Below are 17,040 nucleotides of genomic sequence, written 5' to 3'. Positions count from 1 at the left end.
GAAGTGTATATGACACAGCCAGAGGGTTTTCTTTCCAAGGGAAATGAACACCTAGTGTGTAAGCTGCTGCGAACCATATATGGTTTAAGGCAAGCTTCTCGTAGATGGAACATCCGTTTTGATGAGACAATCAAAGAGTTTGGTTTTATCAAAAACATAGATGAACCATGTGTCTACAAGAAGGTTAGTGGGAGCGCGGTAACATTTCTTGTATTGTATGTGGATGACATACTTCTTATAGGAAATGATATACCGATTCTACAATCAGTCAAAATATGGCTATCAAAGAACTTCACCATGAAGGACTTGAGAGAAGCATCCTACATTCTCGGTATGAAGATCTATAGAGATAGATCAAGAAGAATGATAGGTCTTACCCAGGGTACATACATCTAGAAAGTGCTTAAAAGGTTTAGCATGGAAAACTCCAAAAGAGGTCTCATTCCGATGAGCCATGAAGTGTCCCTTTCTGAAAAAATGTCTCCTACGACACTTGAGGAAAGAGAGCGTATGAGTAAGATTCCTTATGCTTCAGTAATAGGATCTATCATGTACACGATGTTATGTACAAGGCCTGATGTTGCTTATTCAATTAGTGCGACGAGCAGATATCAGTCCAATCCAGGTGAAGACCACTGGAATGCAGTGAAAAACATCCTTAAGTACTTGCGAAGGACTCAGGACATTTTTCTTGTTTTTCGTGGTGAATCTGAGTTGAAAATAGTGGGTTATACTGACTCTAGTTTTCAATCAGAAAGTGATAGCAAATCCATGTCAGGGTACGTGTTTACTCGAATGGTGGTGCGATTAGTTAGAAGAGTTCCAAATAGTCTACAACGGCTGACTCCACAGCGGAAGCAGAATATATAGCTGCAAGTGAGGCTGCAAAAGAAGCCGTTTGGATGAGGAAATTTGTTTTTGAGTTGGGAGTTGTTCCTAGCGTTGAAGAGCCTATTGTGTTGTATTGTGATAACAACGCAACAATAGCACAAGCCAAGGAACCTAGGTCTCATAAAAATTCCAAACATGCCCTGCGGTGCTTTCATCTGATTAGGGAGATTGTTAAAAGAGGAGATGTCAATGTCGAGAGAGTTGACACACATAACAACGTAGCAGAGCCACTCACAAAGCCATTTTCTCAAAGTCACTTTGATCGTCATAAAGACAAGATGGGTATTAGATACCAGAGTGATTGGCTTTAGTACAAGTGGGAGATTGAAAGAGATATGTCCTAAGTCCAATCATGTATGAGGATTTAGGAATAACTTTTATGTAATCTGTTTTGATTTCATTGATATTAATAAAAGACTTGTTTTATTTTTATTACGGGCTCTATCTATTTAAATGTTTAAATAAGATATACCACAGTTTAAAGTAAAGCTTTTTATAGATTATGATGAGATAATAATAATGAGACCTAAAAGATGATAACTCTAACCGGTAATTAATAATCCGCAAAGATCGGTAATACTATGCTTGCTTCATTATGAAGGATGTTTGTTCTCATAGACATTTATGTGGTGACACTATAGCTAGTATGTAGGTGCTTATTATAGAATAAGTTCACTAAACATGACTCACACAGCTAAACAACTGATGGAGTTCACTCACGTGTCAGCAGTTGTTCACATAGTGATAGTTGTACAAGTATCCTTAGACTTGAGGTCATCATAGTCATCTTGTGTACACTGAACTATGCTTTGGTTTAGTTCTTAGTCTCAAGGGACAATTATAAGGGCTCTACTGGGTATAGGAATTTGTACACGAAGATAGTGTATGATCAATAAAGGATCTACCCCTTCCAGTGAAGGAAGAGAATGTTCAATGCTGATCCACTTATGTTAGTTCAGGAATCTCTGGCCAGAGTGAATGAAATTAGAAAGGAGTTTCTAATTTACATTAAATAGAACTAAGCATAGTGAATGGGAAAACAAGTGATTAAATAAGATAGGCTTGAGACAAGTTCCATGCCTTGTATTTAATCGTGACATTACAGGGTAGAAGGAATTAATTGTATGGTAACTATTCACTGAATAGGGTCTTGGTATTCTAAGCAGTGAATTCGTATTATCCGGATAGTCGCGATATGCTGAGAAGTATCCCTCACGATGTAGAATAAACATGATTAATTAATCATATTTAATGAATTAGAGAATTTATATAAATAATGATAAAATAGTTTTATTATTATTTATTTCTACTACCGGCTTAATATTGAATCTACAGGGTCACACCATAAAAGAGAATGATTTAATGGTGGAGGAATTAATTAATAATGGCTGATAATTATTTATTTATGAAATAAATAATTAATTGGGAAATTTAATAATTGATTAAATGAGATTTAATTGATTATAAATTAATTAAGAAAAGTTCTTATTTTTATTAATTAAGAATTTAATTTTTGGAAATTAAATCAAGTGAGAGAATTATTTCTAAAGAGTTTAGAAAAATGATTAATAATTAAACGGTGTTTTAATTATTAATGAGAATAATAAAGGGTTAATAATAATAATATTTTATGGGAAAATTTTCAGCTGAAAATTTTGCCTATAAATATACTATTATAAACCCTATTTTTGCCTCAACCAAAAATATTTACAAAACCCTAATTCTCTCCACCTCCTTCTCCTTCATTACATCGTTTTCTTGGTGGATACCGGTGGAGTGCTTCACACTTGAGGAGCAGCTGCTAAGAATCTCCGTTCATCATTTTTGGATCACCATTAAAGACCTCCATCTTTCCATTAACGTAAAGCTTCTTAAGGTAAACATACTGAACTACGAATTAAATATTATTTTTCGCATGGATCCTGCGGAGGGTTTCATTTTTTTTTTAAGATTTAAATTTATGTTTTTGTTGCGTTTATGTGCTAAAAACCCTTCCCTAGAAAAAATGTTATAACTGTGGAAATTCTAACCATCTAGCTTCTTTTTGCAGGAAGAATAAAAACATAAACTCCTTACCTTCAAAATCAGGAGTTAAGATTCAGTCTGTTAGATATAGGCCACAAAATCCTTATTTTCATTGTGGTAGTTTATGGCATTCCATTTATACTTGTAAGGAATATCATAGTTTGTACTATGATTATTATCAAATAAAACCTTCTTTAAAGAAAGTTAGCATTATTCCTTCTAGTGTAAGTTCTGATGCAAAGTCTGATACTGTAAATTCTGATAAGAAAAATGTTAACATAAACTCTGATGTTAAATCCGCTGCAAATATTAACAAACTTAATAAGGCCAAAGGATCCAAGCAAGTCTGGGTCCTTAAAACTAATCATTAGTAGTCTTTGTGATTACAGGGCAACAAAAAACATCCTAGTTCTGGACAGTGGATGTTCAGGACATATGACTATAAATAAAGCCCTGCTATCAGACTTTGTGGAGAAAGCTGGCCCAGGTGTTTCTTATGGAGATGGCAACATGGGAAAAACTGTAGGATATGGCAATATCAATCTTGGGAATATCATCATTGAAAAAGTAGCTCTAGTCTCAGGACTTAAATACAATCTGTTGAGTGTTAGTCAAATCTGTGACAGAGGTTATCATGTTGATTTCTTTGAAGAACATTGTAAAGTTGTAAACAAATCTACTGGAAAAGTTGTTCTAAAGGGATACAGGCATGGTAACATTTATGAAGCCAAGCTTTCAACAAGTTCTGATGGTTCTGCAATCTGTCTGTTAAGTAGAGCATCAATTGAAGAAAGCTGGGATTGGCACAAGAAACTCTCTCATTTAAATTTCAGCAATATAAATGAACTAGTCAAGAAAGATCTTGTGAGAGGACTGCGAAAATCAGTATTTGCTCCTGATGGTCTTTGTGATTCATGTTAAAAGGCAAAACAAAGAAAGTCTTCATTCAAGAGCAAGACTGAATCTTCAATTCTTGATCCTTATCACCTACAACATGTTGATCTATTTGGTCCAGTGAATGTCATGTCTATTGCAAAGAAGAAATATGCTATGGTCATAGTGGATGAGTTCACCAGATACACATAGGTGTATTTCTTGCACACAAAAAGCGAAACTGCATCTATCTTGATTGATCATGTCAAACAACTGGATAAATTGGTTAGAGACTCTGTAAAAATCATAAAAAGTGATAATGGCACTGAGTTCAAGAATTTGATTATGGAAGAGTTCTGCAAAGACCAAGGAATCAAGCAGGAATTCTCTGCTCCTAGAACTCCACAGTAAAATGGATTTGTTGAAAGAAAGAATAGAACTCTTATTGAAGCTGCACGAACTATGCTTGAAGAAGCAAAGTTATCAACCTACTTTTGGGCTGAAGCTGTGTAGACTGCTTGTTTTACTCAGAATGCAACACTTATCAACAAGCATGGAAAGACACCATATGAGATGGTGAAGAAAAAGAAGCCAAATCTGAAGTATTTTCATGTATTTGGATGCAAGTGTTTTGTTCTTAAGACTCATGCTGAACAGCTATCCAAATTTGATCTAAAAGCTGATGAAGGAATTTTTGTTGGATATCCACTTTCCACAAAAGCCTTCAGAGTCTACAATTTAAGAACAAGGGTTGTCATGGAATCTATCAATATATCTTTTGATGATAAGAAGATTACAGGACTTGAAGATTTCAATGATCATGATCAGCTGAGATTTGAGAATGAAGTTTTAAATTCTGACTCTGTAAATCCTGACAGTCTAAATCCTGATTCTGCAAACTCTGATGGGTTAAACTCTGATGTTATTGAAACTGTGGTGACTATGCCAAAGGAAAATGCACATGTGCAGGGGGAGCATATTGAAGATATAACTATATCTCAAGAAGCATCAGAACCTAGAACAGGCTCTTCAAGTTCTGATTCATCAAGTTCTGATGGGCCAAGTTCTGATAATTCTGGAAACTCAAATTCTGATTCATCAAGTTCTGATGGGCCAAATTCTGATAATTCTGGAAACTTAAATTCTGAAGGATCCAACTCAGAGAGCATAATTTCTGGGGGAGCATCAGAAAATGTTGATGGAGACAGCATGGATCATGGGGGAGCATCCAGTTCTAGAGAAAACCTTCCATCTACAAGGAAGTGGACTAAAGCACATACACCTGACTTGATTATTGGAGATCCTGAAGCAGGTATTAGAACTAGAACAGTAACATCAAATGAATGTCTCTATCATTCTTTTCTTTCTCAGATTGAACCAAAGAAAGTGGAAGAAGCTCTTCAAGATGCTGATTGGGTGCAAGCAATGCAGGAAGAGTTAAATGAATTTGAAAGAAATAAAGTCTGGACCCTAGTGCCAAGACCAAAGAACAGATTTGCTGTTGGTACAAAATGGGTGTTCAAAAACAAAACTGATAGTGATGGTATAATTACAAGGAATAAAGCAAGGCTGGTTGCAAAAGGATACTCTCAACATGAGGGAATTGATTATGATGAAACATTTGCACCAGTTGCTAGATTGGAAGCCATAAGGATATTTTTGGCTTATGTTGCTCACAAAAAGTTTACAGTCTTTCAAATGGATGTAAAAAGTGCTTTTCTTAATGGAGAATTAGAAGAAGAAGTATATGTTGAACAACCTCCAGGTTTTGTAGATTCAAAATTTCCTCATCATGTCTACAGACTTGATAAAGCACTTTATGGCCTTAAGCAAGCTCCAAGAGCATGGTATGAGACATTAACTCAGTTTCTTCTGAAAAGTGGATTTAACAGAGGGACTATTGACAAAACATTGTTTTATCTCAACCATGGAAAGGACTTACTTTTTGTGCAGATATATGTTGATGATATCATTTTTGGTTCTACAAATGACAGACTTTGTAAAAGGTTTGCCAAGCTAATGCAGTCAAGATATCAAATGAGTATAATGGGAGAACTTAGCTATTTTCTGGGCCTTCAAGTCAAGCAGAATGAAGAAAGAACTTTTATTTGTCAATCTAAGTACACCAGAAATTTGTTGAAAAAAATTGGAATGCAAGACTGTTCAAGTGCATCCACTCCTATGGCCACTGCAACAAAATTGGATAAGGATACTGGTACATCAGTAGATATTACTGATTACAGAGGTATGATTGGCTCACTACTCTATCTAACTTCAAGTAGACCTGATATCATGTATGCTACCTGTCTTTGTGCAAGATTTCAAGCAGATCCAAGAGAACCTCACTTAACAGCTATAAAAAGAATTTTCTAGTATCTTAAGGGTACAGCTGATCTAGGATTGTGGTATCCTAGGAAATCAGACTTTAAGCTAATAGGTTACTCATATGCAGATTTTGCAGGATGCAAAATTGACAAGAAAAGCACAAGTGGAAGCTGCCAATTTCTTGGAGGCAGATTGGTTTCTTGGTTTAGCAAGAAATAGAAGTCAATTTCCATATCAGCTGCAGAAGCAGAATACATTGCTGTGGGAAGCTGTTGTGCACAGATTCTTTGGATGAAGAATCAGTTACTGGATTATGGGTTAACATATTCCAAAATCCCTATTTACTGTGATAATCAAAGTGCTATTGCTATGACAGGTAATCCAGTTCAACACTCAATGATAAAGCACATCAGCATAAGGTACCACTTCATAAGGGAACATGTGGATGAAGGTACAGTGGAATTGCATTTTGTTCCAACAGATCAACAACTAGCAGATATCTTCACAAAACCACTGTGTGAAGCTACTTTTACAAGATTGGTAAATGAACTTGGAATGGTTTCAGGTTTTTTCTCTAAATCTGCTTAGTTTATGTTCTAATACATCAGATTTTATGATCAGTATTTACAGATATTACTATCTAAGTGCTTAATTTGAAATTTTCTAAGTGCTGATTGTTTTCTGATGTGAATTTCTAAACTCTGATAGTGATATGAATGTTTCAGTGACTATTCAATCCAATGAGGATAACTGTGCTAAATGCTGACCTAGTAGTTTTTAATATACTAATAATCCCATGTTTGAAGTACTTATTTATGTGGAAATCTTTTAACACAAGCAAATTCTGATATTGAGCTTGGTTAAAGTTTACTTTGTGTATCTTATTACTAAGTCAAAAACTAGAATAGTGCTTCTTATCTGTTAAGTTCTGATGTTAGTAAATCTGATGGATGTACTAAGTGTTGATAAGCCTCACTTATCAAAAGAAAAAGAAAGAAAAGAAATAAAAAGCAAGTACTCCTTTGAGATCTAGAGTAAAAATGTGGAAGGGAAGACCCATGTGCATTGCTGGTATCAAGTAATATGTATTAGAAAAGCAAAATAAATTTTTCTTGGTGACTTTTCACATTCTCTGATTACTGGAGAAATACTCTGATAACAGCATAAATTCGGATAAGCAGTCGTAACTCACTTACACTGAGAAGCCACTGTAAAAAGGAATTTCAAAAGATGCATAAAATGAGCACAAAACAGTTGAGGTAGACTCATGCATGAACTCATTCTATAGTAGACTTCAGAATAATAACAGATTTTGAGCAAAGTTCTTAGTTATGCCTTATTTCTAAGATGTACTGAAGTGAATCATACTTTACTCTTTGTCTGATATTTAGCTTATTGCACACACTTACACTCCATATGAATGATGAAAATTACCGTGGTGATAAATGTTGTTTCAGATGAACAGTTTAAGTGTCAGTTGCATAAATTCTGAGGACAAGTTCTGATGGAAGTTCTGATGATTAAGTTCTGATAAAACCATATCAGTATTTATGTGATGAATTACAGAAATAAACATTTACTTTTCGAGTAAAGGAACCATATTCTGATGACTTTTAAATTCTGATAATAATCAAATTCTGATGCTGACATGGCAGTATTTATTTACTTGGTTTATTTTTAAGTCAATACTTGAACGGTTATATTTTTCAGAATATTGGATTATGTGAGATAAAGCAGTAATAATCATTTGTTTAGTGGGAACAATTTTTTTTAAAAAAACTGAACGTGCAATGTAATCATTACTTATTTACCGTGCCCATTAACTTTTGCCTTAACTGCTGCATGGCTAACAGGTGTAAAGGTCTGTTCCACTTCTCAATAACTGCTGTCACATGGGTTATCTAAGTAAAAGAGATAAAAGATTTTCAAATCTTTTATTCACATATCTATTGTATTCACTCTCTCTGTTTTTCTTATTTTCTCACATTTTCTGACGGCTTTCTATACAGACTTTTCATCAAACACCTTTCAGGCAAACTAATTTCTCACTAATATTTTATGGCGCCCAAGGATTTAATTGTTAATGGAGCCAAGTTTGTACCAAATAACTATGCTGCAATCCTGAACAAGGCTGAAGCTCCATCAGATCTGCACTTTGTGCAAGATTTATTAGCCAATAGTGAGATTGGGTATGCTTTGACCCAACCTCAAACTATTTTTAGCAAATATGTGCTGACATTTTGGCGAACTGGGCTTTTTTATAATGGTGGTGCTACTGGTACTCCAAGCATGGTTTTCACATCAGGAGATGTCGAGCATGTGGTTACTCCAGGAGCATTTTGTAAAGCTCTCCACTTACCTGAAGGTTGTACATTCTCAACAGTGGAGGATCCTATTTTACAGCAGCTTATGGCCAGTCTGGGCTATGAGAAAAGTTTGGGTCAACTGAAAAGATCAAATATCAGAAAGGAATGGAGCTTTTTCTTTGATTGTATCACAAAGGCATTCGCCAATAAATGCTCCAACTTTGATGCTATTCTCATCATGAGTCAGCAAATCGGGTATGCCCATATCCATCAAACTCATTTTGATTTGGCAAGTGTTGTGCTAGGTTTCATAGGGGAGAGGATGACAGAGGATAGGAATGTAGTATACTTTGCTAGATTCTGTCAGCTTATATATACTTTTTGTTGTGCTGATGAGTCCACACTAGCCAGTGATTTAATTCCACCCTTTAAGCTTGCACAGAGGGCTTTTAATGATTTGTTACATGCTGACAATAAGAAACAAGTGCTGAGACCCTTACAGATTCCTCGGTCAGTAAAACAGATCTTGGTAAATGCTGATCCACAAGCATATACATCTATCTATCCTGATGTCCAACCCACCAACTCATCAAAACCAATCCAATCTCCATCCGCACCTACCACAACTACACAAACACCTCAAACTTCTCAACCTCAACCAACTCAACCCTCCATCAGGACATATTACAAACCAACACAGTCATCTCAACCTCAACCTCAACCTTCAGCACATCCGGTGAAGCCTTCATCTTCAAAACCAAAGAGGACACAGGCTGTGCCTCAGTCTCAGCAGAAGAGAAGGAGAATTGTTCAGAGAGATGAGTCAGACACTGAGGAATAGGTTCCCCTATCAGAAACTGTTATTGTAGAAGCTGAGAAGATCTCTTCTCAGAAAGATACTGAAACTAGGAGTTCTAGGCCCCTCAAAAGGCTTAGAAAGCTAAATTCTGATGATGAAGCTCCCAAAGTCTCAACTTCAGCAAAGAGACTTAAAAAGCAAAGAGCCAGGAGGGCTGTAAGTGAATCAACACACTCTGAAGAATTTCTGGAAGCAGCAGCTAAGGAAGGGGGTCAGGAATCTCTAATCCCAACAGAACCTATAGTAATTGAATTAATTCCTACTGTTGAATCAGACTTTACTCAAGGTCAAAAGTCTCCTATTCAAGAGCAAGAGGATATTCCAGAGAAAGTGCCTACACCTCATGTGTCTCCTATAATTAATCCAGTACATGCTGAAGACCCAGGTACAAGTGCTGAAATAGACATACATAACTTGGTTGTGCTTGAGGTTTTGTACTTGGAAGCTCCACCAACTCAATTCACTCCACCAACAACACCAATTTTGGATGCTGATTTCAATGCCAATATTCCAACAAAACCAATTCTGAATCTAGATGATGAAGATCAGATTTTAGGTGTGCATCAAAATTTGGATGTTGATCAGAACTTAGTTGCAGATCAGAATTTAGAGGATGATGTTGAAGCCTCTATAGCCTCACATACTGTTATTTTATCAGAGGATGCTGATACTGCAGGCTCTGTAAGTTCTGATGCTGACAATGCTGAATCTACTGATGAAGCTGCTACTAATCTACATGCTGATGTAGCTGGTCCTTCAGGACATGCACCTCAACAAACAGTTAATAAAGCTGATTTGATCAAGAAGTTTGTTAGAGAGGATGCACCAGTACCTTGGAGTGAAACTCCTAGAGGAAAGGAGTGGACTAAGGAATCGAACACAGTTAGTTTTGTTCCTACTGAAAAGATTCTTACTGAGCACCTGGCTAAGGCTGATAAAATGCTGATAAATGATGATTTCAAGGCACAACTGAGAGTTACTGCATTGAGTATTAGGCACCTTCAAGGTCAACACTTGAAGGTAAAAGCCAGCCTTTGACCGAATCGGGTATATTAAAAAGACTCAGGAGAAGCAACAAGATCAGATTTCTGAAATTCTAAAGAATCAAGCTTCTCAGCAAACTCAACTCAATGAGATCCAATCCTCGGTGGAATTGCTTGTCTCTCTTCTTCTACCTGCTGATGCCAAAAGGGGGAGAAAGTGATTACGTCCAAATGCAAATCTAGTCAAGTATTGAAGGGTAAGGATGATGGAAATGATGACCAGGGAAACTCTGGAATGGGTAGAGGTCATGGTCAAGGCAAAGGATTTTCATCAAGCAAAGCTGGAACTACAAGTCAAAGAACAAGTTCTGATACTGGGAGAAGAATAAGTTCTGATACTGGTAAAAGGATAAGTTCTAGTGAACATCTGCAACTTGATGAAGAGATTTCCAAAAGGCTATTCCTAAAAGACAATCCAGGCATGGATATTGAAAGTTTGAAGGAAGAAGAAGTCAGACTTAAAGCAGAAAATGTCAAGTCAAAGTCTAAAGCTCAAGTCATGGAAAAGAAGCCACCTAAGCCTAAGGGCATTGTGACAAAAGAGAAGTCAAATTCTGAGGCAACCAAAGCCAAATCACAAGTGGAGGTAGATCCTAGATCCAAGGGCAAATCAAAAATTGATGAACCTGTAAAGGTATATATGCCAATCATGGATCTGGAAACAAAATCTGATGAAGATGCTAGTCTGATTTTGAAGAAAGAGGATATTCAAACAACCTCTGACAGAGCTCATGTTGTTCAAGATCAGGACTTAAAAAATTCTGATATTACAGTGAAGCAAGCAACCTCTGACATAGCTCAAGTTGGCTTGATATCAGAAGATAAAGAAAAGGAAACCTCGGACATTGCTCATGTTAAACCTTCAAAGATGCTACTACCACGATTCACAAAAGCTCAACAGACTCAACCTTTGAAGACTACATCAAGTGGTTTTGAAGCAAGAGTTGTTCAAGGAAAGGAAGTAAGAGACAAATCAGGATTGGGCAGCTCTAAAGAGAAGAGAGTAACAATACTACAAATGATCCAACTTCCTTAAGTGAACCAGGTGTAGGAGCAACTCCTGAGAGATTAAATCAATTAGAGTCTGTACAAATGGTTTATCACTCTGTTTTGAAAGAAGATATCATGTTATACTTTATGACAGATGGGAGGGTATTCCAGATCAGGGAGAATGCTATTCTATTGAAGTATTTTGAAGAATTGGAATATGTTCTATTTCTACTTCAAGTGAAAAACAGATCAACATATAGTGTTGCAGGTTATTTAAAATCAAATATTCAAAGACAGAAGAGGCTTTACTCTGTAAAGTCTGACAGCCCATATTGTCCTAAGTACAGATCTCACAGTGGAGATATTGTTGAAATGAAGTCTAATACTGCTAAAATCATCACTACATTTTATGGTATTAAGGGACTTGAATTCAATCTAGAGTCTGATAAAGCCTATATCATCAGACTGGATCAGGATATAAGAAAAGCTAAAATAAATGATCGCAGGGCTGCTATCTTTCAAACTGGTGAAGATACAGTTGAACTGAAAAATGCTAAAAGGAGGATGGTCAATGAACTTGAATATGCTGAGAGATGTCTGTTGAAGAACTATCTCAGAACAACTCCTAATATCAAAGAGATCAGAAATTGAAGACAAGTCAAAGATCTACAACTGCTTAGATTCTGAAGGATATACAGACTGAAGCTGATATCAAACTTTAAGGATGGTAAAGCTATAAGGACTGTAAGTTGTAGTTATCTAGTCAAATTCTCAAGCATTTGTACTTAATGTTTTTGACATCATCAAATATCTGTTAAACTTGTATATTATGCTAATTTACAAGTTGGGGGAGATTGTTAGATATATTTGTGATGTCATGTCTAATATGATTTGTGTTTAGTTTTCAGATCTTACTTAACAGGACAAATCAGGACTTAACTGGAAATCAGTACTTATACTGAAGTTAGGACTTAAGATATCAGAACTTAAGTTGTCACAACTTAAGTTATCAGGAGATATTTATCAGGAGATAATATCAAGACTTAAGGAGACTTTCAGATAAGGAAGGCGGATGATTGACAGGAAATAAGATCAAAACAAACATAAGAAGAGATATGCATGGAGAAGAATTCTATGAAGAATAAAAATACTTGGAAGAAAAGATAACTAGTTGATATATATTAGGAAGCATAATTATATTCGATATCAATTAGAAGATTATCTTGTAACCGTGTAGTATATAAACACAAACTTAGGGTTTACACTACATGTGTTATTCTAATCGAGATTATTATTTATTGTAACCCTAGCAGCTCTCGTGATAATTTGTTCATCACTGAGAGAGAATAGTTCTTTGTAGCAAATTTTATTGTGTTGAATAAAATCTGTGTTCTGTTACTTGAGTTCTTATATTCGATTTGATTGTAGTAAACACTGTATTCAACCCCCTTCTACAATGTGTGTGACCTAACATACATAATCAGTTCTAAATAGGGGTTACTTATTCTTATTCATCGTCTTATTAAACTTCTAATAATTGGCACATAACTTCATACATCCCTTCTTTTTTTCTATAAATCACATTAGTGCACAATACGGAATACACCTTGTCTCATTATTCTTTCATTCCATAATCCTGAAGTTTCCTTAACTACTTACTTAACTCCTACTGGGCCATACGATACGGGGCTTTTGACACCAGCCCGATTCTGTACAGTAACCAATGAGAAATTCTATCTCATTCTCTGAGGTAATCCTGGTAAGTCATCGGTAAAACCTTTGGGACTATACATGCTATATGGATTTCTTCCAACTTAGATGCTTTCTTCTTGATATCCCCGACATGCGCTAGTTATTCCTTACATTCTCTCTTATGCCCTCGGATACTCATCCTAATATCAGCTTCCATAAATATTACAAATTGCTTATTCTGGAAATCAACCACTGTCCTATGATACACATCCAATCCATTCCTAAGATTATATCAATATCTTTTAAACTGGAAAGGTAATAGATCAGTTGCAAAACTTTCTAAGATTTCTATAAGGTATTTAGGACAAGACTGATTTGCTGGAACCTTCCTTTGATCAGCCACCTATATAATCAAGGGTTCATTTAATATTCCAACATTAACTCCATTCTATCCACATATAATTATCTTAGACACTCTATTGCCACTTAATACTTTAACATGTATGAAATTAGAAAAGGATATACTTGGTTCTGCATCAGGGTCTTAAGTAATTAACCTTTTAATCATATTATAAGTCTTAGTCTTGGGTGTACTAAATGTCAGACCTTTTGATGCACTACCTCCCATGCTATCTCGAGAAACACTTCTACAGTTCTTGGCAATATGCCCTACCTTGCCACAATTATAACATGTGACTCTTGGACTTTCCACCTTACACTCCGACGCATAGTGTCCTTTCTATCCATACCAGAAACATTCAATATTTTCTTTACATACTCCACCATGCCTTTTACCACATTGTTTACATTTGGATATAGACAACCTATCCGACTTGACTTTACTAGAGCTGGCTGAGGTCTTATTAGGCTTGTTTAAAGAAAACTTTGTCCTCTAAATTCTTTACTCTTATTCCTTCAAATCTTTTTCTGAGACTTCGGGCTAGATCCTTCTTGACCTGATGCTTCTTCCATAACATATATCTTTCGCTTCTCATCTTCTTTTTCTCTAGCGGCTAACTTCTGATCAATCTCAATTACCAAGGCAGCCTGAACTATGGAAGGATATGTCTTAAGTTGCAATTCCACAACTCCACTATAAATTTCAGGCTTCGACCCTTGTTGAATCCTCCTTGCTTTCTGGATCTTTGTAATTACATACTCCGGAACTAATCGGGCCAATTCTGTAAACTTGGCCTCATGCTCCATCACACTTCTTTCACTTTGCTTCAATTCTAGAAACTCAATCTCCATCTGATTCCGCGCACAGTCAGGAAAATACTCTTCCAAAAAAAACTCGGTAAACCTAGCCCATGAAATAGGGCCTTCTCTATCTAACGCTCAGGTTGACTTCCACCAATAATTCGCTCATTTTTCAATAAATAGCTTGCATAATCAATCTTAAAATTATCGCTTAATTGGACAAGATTGAAAGCTTTCTCCATCTCTTTTAACCATGCTACAATAGTCACTGGATTAGGTCCACCTTTAAACTCAGGGGGTTCTAACACTCTGGAAAGATTTGAAATTGACACTTTAATATATTCCTCGCTGCTGCTGCTAAACCTGTTCGATTAACTGTTATTGTTGTTGTTATTGCTGCTGGCGTAACAAATCCAGAATCTCATCTACAACTGGACCCGTAGCAAAACTATTAGTATTCTCTTTAGACTGGGTAGCTTTCTTGGGTGGCATCTTCCTGTATCAGGAAAATGCTGCCCAATCAAAATACCCATATCCAAAATATCAGGATCCATTTATAATAGAGATCTAGATTAACAGCACTAGCAACAATAGGAACAATGACAGTAGCAGAATCAACAACAGTACAGGAAAACTGAACTATAACGACACTAATTACCATAGTCTGGCTCTTCCATACAACAGCCACCGACTAGCTTCCCATCACTACTCAATTACAACAGTTAAACTAATCTGATAAGCAACAAGACTTTGATGACTATATCAGTCACAATCACATAAAGCAACCAGGTAACTCAAGTCAAACTTAAGGAACACTGACTCTACTAGGCACCGTAATCCAAATTTTAACCAACCATCCCGCTAAGGATGCTTTCTTATCACTTACAAGTGATCTACCAACCACTGAGTTGCCTTTCCCAAGGCTATAACTCCATTATTAGATCCCGAACCCTCGCTGCTACCCTTATTCTTAAATAACATCCTGATATAAGACTTTCATTTCTCCTGACAGGAAACTCTCATTTACTCCCACAACCAAGGCTACTGTTACTACGGAGATTACTGACGAATTCATTGCCATGGAGTTTCAAAATCAAGGAATCAATTATAAAGGGAGGAAAAAAAGAAGATATAGATATGACTGAGAGCAACCATACCAGTATATAAGATGGCCAGTCTTAGTACCGCATAGCATACAACACATATTTTGGTGGCATCCCACCAGACCCTTTGTCACACAGACAAACAGTCAAATTATATGCATTGTCCGCCCTCAATCAACTGACTGAATCGCCGAGGAAGTAAACAATGTTTAAATAGAAATTCACAAATAGGGAAGGAAAAATATGATTTGTACTGAGATCAAAAGAACCCTAAGCTGCTTACTTCGTGTTCTTAATTTTCTCACAAGAGAAAATAAGTAACTTATTGGGAAACAAAGTATGTTCAAGAAATGCGTATAGGATTTAAGATATAATAACTGTACTGATCCTCGTACTTCACGAAACTTGGCTGTCATAGCAGCCACCGACTCTTATCCTATTATCCGAACTCACCAACGTCACACACTCGGTCCAACAACATCCCTTGACGGAAATGCTATATTTAGGAATAATATGGGTGTCTCTATAGCTGACACACCAATGATCGGCGCAAAGGATGAATTCTCGCGATCAGACTCGTTTTCCTCAAGAAGAATATCTAAAACCTCTATCGGACATTGCCAAGGGTACATATATACGAGGTAGAATCTATTAAAAGCTAGGGCAGTTCCCGCCAATTCCCAACAAGCATCATGGTTTCGCCTTAGAAACCCTCGACCAAACTCATAGACCCGCTCCTATAATTAAGTTGCTGATTCACCACTTCATATAAACCTTACTACACTCTTCTGACTCTATTCCTATCTTAAATCAGGGACTCAAACCTGTAGCTCTGATACCAACTGTAACGGCCTCAACCCCAGGGTCAGGAGTTGACGTCATTAATAACAACAATAACAAACATAATATAATCAATTCAATGCGATAATATAATTACGACCCCTTTACCAAGATCTTTTCCAGGTTTAAGTATGACTTAGGTTAACTACTACAAAACCAACTTATTACAATCAACCTTAATGCAACTAACTTAATATAGCAACTCAACAGACCATCCTTGGTCCTACACAACTACCTCAGAGGAGCCTGACATGGAAGGAACTGGAACTCTGCCCTGACTACCACGGAAGAATCTCCTAAGCATCTGCAATAGATATATAAAACATTCTGCAAGGGTGAGCAATCAATTGCTTAGCAGTATCACTAAATGAATAACAAGTAAAACAATTTACAATAAAATAGTTATAGGAACAAAATTCATAGTTCGTTAGAAAACAAGTATAACATGTATAAACTGGATATTCAAAACTAGCATGCTCTGTAAAACAATAACATCAGTTGTGTGCTGTGTGTAAGTTTCAGAGTCCAATTTTAGCATACTATTCACATTCATAAATCCACTGTATCAATTACTTATACCCTTGCGGGAATCACAAAGCCAAATCAGATACGTAACGGATATGTGAAGATAGCTGATCAGGCTATCAACATCAGACGGCTCTAACTGTCATCCCATTTACCTGTTCCGGAACTCAAAGACTAGCTAGGTCTCTGACCTGCTGGACTAATCGGTTATATAGTGCACACAACCGAATTAGCCTCTTACGCCACCTCAATAGGCCCCCTGGCCCTAATATATCCCATATCTGGTCATTTTATCCATTTTTTAAAACACTTGTACCTATCTCATTTCAAAACCATTCATTTTAAGAACACACGTAGAAAATCCAGTT

The sequence above is a fragment of the Apium graveolens genome, chromosome 9 (genome assembly GCF_009905375.1).
Source record: "Apium graveolens cultivar Ventura chromosome 9, ASM990537v1, whole genome shotgun sequence".
NCBI classification, from domain to species: domain Eukaryota; kingdom Viridiplantae; phylum Streptophyta; class Magnoliopsida; order Apiales; family Apiaceae; genus Apium; species Apium graveolens.
This window is presented reverse-complemented; position numbering follows the sequence as displayed.